The sequence below is a fragment of the Myotis davidii genome, unplaced genomic scaffold, assembly GCF_000327345.1.
Source record: "Myotis davidii unplaced genomic scaffold, ASM32734v1 scaffold123, whole genome shotgun sequence".
Classification (NCBI taxonomy): domain Eukaryota; kingdom Metazoa; phylum Chordata; class Mammalia; order Chiroptera; family Vespertilionidae; genus Myotis; species Myotis davidii.
In genome coordinates this window covers 1,925,134-1,932,686 of record NW_006295391.1, presented here as the reverse complement: position 1 = coordinate 1,932,686, position 7,553 = coordinate 1,925,134, and the positions used below count along the sequence as shown (strand labels likewise).

Here is a 7,553-nt window from a genome sequence, read left to right as displayed (position 1 = left end):
ATATATATAAATACCTTTATATATAAATTATTCATACATATTTTATATAGATAATTTTTCCCTTGAAATCCTCTCTTCCCATGACATTAATTCTTTCCCTTTCCAGGTCCCTCTTACCTTACAGTTCTCTTCTATTTTTTCTCTTTTCAGGGTCCTTTCTTTTCTTTCCTTTCTTTTTTTTTTACACTTTTTCAGTAATTGAAAATATTATCTGTCTAACTTACATCCCAAATCATCTCTCCAGCTGTGACCTTACTCCCCAACCCATGCCCTATTGCCTGCCACCTAGTAGACATTTCCCTGTGGCTGCATCATTACATGTCGAAATTCAACTAGCAAAACTAAACTCATGTTAAGACCAAATAAATCCACTCTGCCTGTTCTTGCAACTAGTCTTTTTTTTTTTAAGTGTTCTCCTTAAATCACATGCACAAGAAAGCCCTGGCCAGGTGCTCAGTTGGTTAGAGTACCATCCTGATACATCAAGGTTGTGGGTTCTAACCCTGTTCAGGGCATATAGAAGAATCAACCAATGAATGCATAAATAAGTGGGACAACAAATTTCTCTCTCTCTCTCTCTCTCTCTCTCTCCCTCTCTCTCCTCTCAAGTCAATAAATTAAAATTAAAAATTAAAAAAATTCCTGCACAAGAATTACCTAGGAAGTTTTTTTTAAAATATCCACTTATGTGACTTATCTTTAACCAGGTCTGGAAATTTAACAAATGCCCTAGGTAGGTCTATTATACATCAATTTTTGAAAAACTGCTCTAGTCCCTCCCTGTTTTCTTCTGCATGGACCTTCATAATGAATAGTTCCAAACATGACCTTGATCATGGGACTTCCCTAATCACAGCCCCTCAGTGGCTCTTCCTTAACCAACCAAATAAAGTTTCCAAGGACTGGACATCACCATCTTCCAATATGTGCTGTCCAGATAAATTTTCAGCCCAAACTTTACTTCCCTTCTTTCATCCTGTGTTACAACTGAGCTATACTTCTTGCCACCCCGAAAACATATCTATGATCCTCATGTTTCTGTCTCTTGGCCTAACCCTTTCAAACATACAAGAAAGGCCTCTCTCCTCTTTCATTTTCACCTGTCAAACTCCCACAAACTCTTCAATAGCCCCTCCTGGGTAAAACCTTCTCTCATCCCTTTTTCATTTTTCCTTTCTCTTTCCATTCCTTGCTCTCCAGGCTAGAAAGGACCTCTCCAGTCTCTGAAGTCTTTCAGCAGGTTTTACCTTTTGCTACTTTCTTATCACATAGTTATACACATACATCATTTTTTAAATATTTTTATTGATCTCAGAAAGGAAGGGAGACGGAGAGAGAGACAGAAATATCAATGATGAGATAGAATCATTGATTGACTGCCTCCTGCACACCTCACAATGGGATCGAGCCCACAACCCGGGCATGTGCCCTGACCAGGAATCGAACCATGATCTCCTGGTTCACAGGTCGACACTCAACCACTGAGCCATGCCAGCCAGGCCATTTTCCTGTTTTCTTCTACTTATAGATATCATGAAGAGAGACAGTGCACTTTATGAAAAGACAGATTTATGGAATAGAAATAGAGGTGGTTCAAAATCCACTTAGTGTGTGTCCTTTAACAAATTATTTCATTTTTCTGAGCTATATCTCTATTTGTTAAGTGGGATAATGTCACTTACATTATAGGATTTTGTATATTGCATAAGTTGTATAAGTTGAGTGTCTTGTCAAAAGTCAACCCATGTGAAATTGCCTATATTCAATTATTTTCACCTACAAAAATGGGAATTTTATTATAGCTAGTAGTCCTCTGTATTTTAGTAGGTTTTCCTTTAAAATATCGTTTCATGCCGTTCTTTGCATCCACTTTACACATCAACTTTTTGCCTATTAAATATGTATATAATATGAATATAATAATGTTATCACTGTTGTCCTGAAGAAATAATTAAAGAGAATGCCCAAGAAGGCATACTATTAATCTACGTCAGTGCTTAACCTTGCCTGTTTCTTTTTCAAAAGCAGGTGAACAAACAGCTATTTTAACAGTAAGATAAAGCAAGCTCTTTTCTAATGAGAGAGTTCTGTTAAATAAAGGTCAGCAAGAAAAGTAACAACACTCATTGTCTCTTGTTTATGATCCATCTGGGCATCATGGGAACTTGCTCAGATTTCTCTCCTGAGCAATACCTTACCCTGAATTTATCTAAATCAAATTACATCCCACTCTGGCTGGGATTCTTTGTTATTAATCAGAATAGCAATGATATTTTCAACTGCAATTTCTAAGAAAGGTATGCACATTTTGCTTCTTCAGCTATCTTTCTTTACCACTGCAACATTATGAAAAAGCCTCTTGTCTAATTAACCCAAAGGAAACTCTTAGCTTAAGAAGGTCATTATTACAATGGTTATAAAGGTAAATGAGCTAGGAAGGAGTTGATATTGCTTTTATGTTCTTACTAAGTGTTAAGTCTTCAGACTTATCAGCCCAAGGAAAGAGTCTTTGTGGAATGTTCCCTTGTTAAAAATAAAATAATTGTGCCATCAAGGTATTATGCTAAAGGAGGTTCTCAAGGAGATTACAAATTACCCAGGAATTATGTCAAGATCCAGGAGTTAGGAGTCAGATAAATGCCATAAGAAAGGTACACAGTGCTTTGGGTATTTTCATGGATAGGAAAAGATTACAGATAGAAGCTAAGAAAAGAACAAACCTCCAAGAAGAAACATAAGTATTAACGAGTTATAATTTTTTCCTCCCCTTCTCTCTTCTCTCTCTCCTTCCCCTTCTCCCTTCTTCTTCTTCTTCTTCTTCTTCTTCTTCTTCTTTTTCTTCTTCTTCTTCTTCTTCTTCTTCTTCTTCTTCTTCTTCTTCTTCTTCTTCTCTCTCTCTCTCTCTCTCTCTCTCTCTCTCTCTCTCTCTCTCCTGTCCTTATGTGGCAGTTATGTTACAATGAACAAGTTAATTAAGATCTTTGTGCCTTACTTTCATCCTCAATAAAATGGGGCCTGATACTTGCCATCAAGAGGTTTTGTGTAAGTTCAATACAATCATGTATGCAAGATGGCTAGCATAGTGCAGCATGTAGTAGCTTCTCAAGGAATGTTGTTATTAATGTGAATAATCCCATCAAATATTATAGAGCAAAGAGAATGGACTTTGGATTTTGTGCTTTTATATTTTACCAAGCCAATGGCAAAATGGGAGATCATTTTTTCAAAACAATTTTAAATATCAAAATTAGGTTCAATGGCATAAAAATACTGAGAAGATGGTGAGAAAGCAGGTCATTCTTTCAAGGAATTTTTTTCCTCTAAAGGAAGGCAAGAGTGAGGGCAGTTGACAAAAGCCAGTAAGGAAGCAGGGGTATTATAGATATTCTTTCTTCCCAGAGGCTGGCTATAAGGGCCTTTTGGTAGTTGATGAAATATCTTACCTTATGTTGTACATTACACATGGAATTGATCTCCTATGAGTCACAATTCTGGGTGGTGGGTGGGCATCATCACCCTCATTTTTAGACAGGAAAGCTAAGTTCAAAGACATCGAAAGTACCTCCTCCAAGTCCTCACAAGTAATGGCAGACCCAGCCTTCCCGTTAGTTCTTCTGACTTTAAACCTTAGGCAACACTGCCTTGTGTAACCGTGAACCAATCATCTATGCCTCCGGAGTCTGCTTCACCAAGACATGGACATTCCCAGAGAGAATAGCTGTTCAGTTTTTTTAAAAGTATCTTTATTATTGAAAATATTACAGATGTCCTCCCTTTCTCCACATTGATCCCTTCTAGCCTACCCACACCCCCTCACCCCAGGCCTTTGCCACAGTATTTTCATGTCCATGGGTTACACATATATGCATGCATGTTCTTTTGTTAATCTCTTCCAACCCACCACTACCTTCCCTCTGAGATTCAAGAGTCTGTTCCGTGCTTCTGTGTTTCTGGGTCTGTCTTGTTCATCAGTTTATTTTGTTCTTTAGATTCCACATATGAGTTAGATGATGTGATACTTGTCTTTCTCTGATTGGCTTAGCATAATATGCTCCAGGTCCCTCCATGCTGTCTCAAAGGGTAAGAGATCCCTCTTTTTCACTGCTGCATAGTTTTCCATAATGTAAATGTACCACAGCTTATTTATCCACTCATCTACTGATGGGTACTTGGGCTGTTTTAAGATCTTGGCTATTGTAAATTGTACTGCTATGAACATAGGAGTGATTATATTCTTTCTGATTGGTGTTTTGGGTTCTTCAATAAATGGTATTGGGAAAATTGAACAGATACCTGTAAAAAAATGAAACTAGACCACCATACACAAGAATAAACTCAAAATGGATAAAATACTGAAATGTAAGTCGTGAAACCATAACTCCTAGAAGAAACCATAAGCAGCAAAATCTCAGACATCTCTCATAGCAATATGTTTGCTGACGCATTTTCTAAGGTAAGTGAAACTAGGGAGAAAATAAACAAATGGAACTAACCCATATAATAAAGAGACAATATAAGTGATGGTGAGTATGTGGAGAAAAGGAGCTCTAGTACACTGATGATGGGAATGCAGACAGTATGGAGTTTCCTCAAAAAATTAAATGTGTTATTGCATTTTGACTCAGTGATCTCACTTCTAGGACTATATCCCTAGCTGTTCATTTTTACATGCTCATGGTTAACAAGACTTTTACAAAATCTACAAGGATACACACCATTTACTGAGTACTTTGTAGATGATAGAAACTTTGCAAAATAATATCAGCTGTAGTTAGTGAGCCCTGAGTAAGTGCAAGGCATTGTGCTAAGCATTTGATATGCATTCTTTCATTTACAGCTCAGAGCAGCCCCAGGAGGTTAGTGCTTATATGATTCCCATTTTATACATGAGAAAACTGAGGCTCAGAAGGAGTGACCAGCTTGCCCACTCCTACAAAAATATATTTTGTAGGTAGGATTCAAGCTGGAGTCACCCTAACTCCAAAATTTTCAAGCCTTGCATTGGATACCTGCTGGCCATTTGACAACTTTTCTGCCCAGATGACACCTTTTCTGCCCAGGTGCCAGTATGCACAGGCCTCAAGTGTGCAGACCTGGACTGTGGGGCCTGCCCAGAGTTTCAGGAAGCAGAGAGAAGCATGTGACTCACACACAAAAGTCTTACGAGGCAGCTGACCCAGGCAATCTGCTTTCCTATGGATTAACATCTATCTCTGCTCTCTCCTTCCCCACTAAGTAAACCCCTAATGCACGGTGCTGGCCCTCTTCCAGATGCTGACCAAGGTTTACAGATACAATTCTCAATGGTAACTATGAAAGAATGATTTAAAAGCACTCATACCACAAGCTACCACACTGAGAAGTTGTGAAAGAGGAAGGAGAGTTAGGCAAATAAGCAAAATGTTTTGTTAACAACTTTCACGTATTTTTCCTTAACATAGCATCAAATTGTTTGTCTATTATTCTGCACTTTTATCTTTTGAATAGCAAAACAAAAAAAGACTCTATTCTTCTGCCACCAACTTCTAAGATAATTCAGGTTGATATCCCCTTTCAGATAAAATATAAATTATGTTCCAATTCTCTTCACCTAATACTTTCCATAACTCAATATGACCTATTGGTGGTATCATAAGCTTTATTTCCTTCCCATCCCATTTTCCCAAAGTCAGTGTGGCATATGAGCTACTTTCTTATGAAATCACCTTACCCATCTAGGTGGAACTTGGGCCATAAGTCCTTCCATTCCCATAACTTTTGTAATGTTTTTAGTAACTGTTTTAACTCAAGCAAATATAATAATTATTTTTGCTTTTGTTTTTTGTTAGATTATAAATATTCAAATATTCGATTACTCTGAAATACTATAATTTGCATTCAAAAGCCAATGACCTAATCCATTACACATTTTAAGCCTCAATAGTATGCTAGACTTGTGAATAAATACCAAAGTGAATTCCGACAGTACCCTTAATGGTGCTTAGATTTCTTTCTCCTTTGATAGGTAGTGCAGAGTTTGATGTTATCCATATTTCAAAAGAATAATAAGAGCTAAGGTTTCTTACCGGTAGTTCTTTAATAAAGAGAAGCAGGAAAAAAACTACCCTGTGCCACAGTGTTACCTTGGCTGATTTTTATCACTGCTTGTCAACAATCTCTTTCTAAAATGTCATTGAATTAATTTATATTCACAAAGCAAATTTTAATAAAACATTAAAATGAATTTCAAACTGAACCTTCACCTAAAACTTGAACTTCCAAATTGCTATTCATCTAAAGTCAGTTAAGATTTATGACAGATATATAAAATGTGGGGAAGGAAACAGACTTCCTCTATTATCCAACCTAGGTGCCATCTGGCACCATGCTATGAAAAAAAAAAATCTGGTTTGAAGCTAGTCTTAGTCTGGATGTGTTTTTACAAGATTTGATGAAAAACTATGAAACATAAAATAGATTTTGGCCAACATAGGCTTTTAGGATTGCCTGTTGAAAACAAAATTTAAAAACAAATTCATGGATAAGCCACGTGAATGCAAGAATGATGGGGCACAGATAGATAGATAGATAGATAGATAGATAGATAGATAGATAGATAGATAGATAGATAATAGATCTATCTGTGTAGATAGATAGATAGGTAGATAGATAATAGATCTATCTGTGTGTGTGTGTGTGTATGTGTGTATATTAAAAGAGTAATATGCTAATTAGACTGGAGGTCCTTCCGGACAACCTTCTAGACGACCTTCCAGATGAAGCTGTGGCAGGCGGGGGCTGAGGCAGCTGCCGTGGCAATGGGGCCAAGCTGCTTGCATGAAATTCGTGCAAGAGTAGGCCTTCCTTCCCCTGGCTGCCAGCACCAGCTTCCCTCTGGCACCTGGGACCCGACTTCCCTTGCAGCTCCAGCTACATCCAGAAGGTCATCCGGAAGGAGGACGTTGGGTGTAATTAGCATATCATGCTTTTATTATTATAGATGTATCCAATTATTTTATATAAAAACTCTTAAAATTTCATGACTAAATATTACAAAAATCATTTAAACTATGAGTGAGTTATAAGGCAGCATCTTGTGTTTCCATGAAAATAGAACTTTCTGTTTCAGAAGAAGAGACATCAATAAAGACCAGAATCCTCTAGTTCCAAATGCAATGGTTTCCCCTATTCATAACTCACATTTGAATGATCTTTCATTTGACTCTTTTGCTCTTTCAACTCCAAAGATTTATGTGGGTCTGGAGCTATGACTTCTTCATCTTCATTTAAATGCAGAAAGTAATCATGGTAGTTCTGTAGGAGAAATCATTATCCATGATTTGTAGCCATTCCATATCCCCTGTTTTCTTCTCCTTTCTTCTCCATCAGTAGAGTTCTTTTTGTTTGTTTGTTTTACTGCAAAGAACATGTTATTTTATATACCCCTAGCTATACATTTTTTCTCATTAGTTATTATGTAAGTGCTGCCTGGTGCCATTAGCCAAGTGGTATGACAATTTTATGTTCACAATTCACATCTGTTTACAGAATTTCCATGAGCTCTTCCAAAGAGC

The 7,553-nt window shown here is 37.2% G+C and overlaps 1 protein-coding gene and 1 pseudogene across 1 annotated transcript in view; one reads left to right on the top strand and one right to left on the bottom strand.

Annotated features, from left to right (window-relative positions):
* The window catches only part of KCNMB2 (potassium calcium-activated channel subfamily M regulatory beta subunit 2), a 236,124-nt gene that overhangs the window by 13,329 nt on the left and 215,242 nt on the right, over positions 1-7,553 (top strand). The gene's annotated exons all lie outside the window — the stretch shown is intronic.
* The window catches only part of LOC102761705, an 833-nt pseudogene continuing 338 nt past the window's right edge, over positions 7,059-7,553 (bottom strand).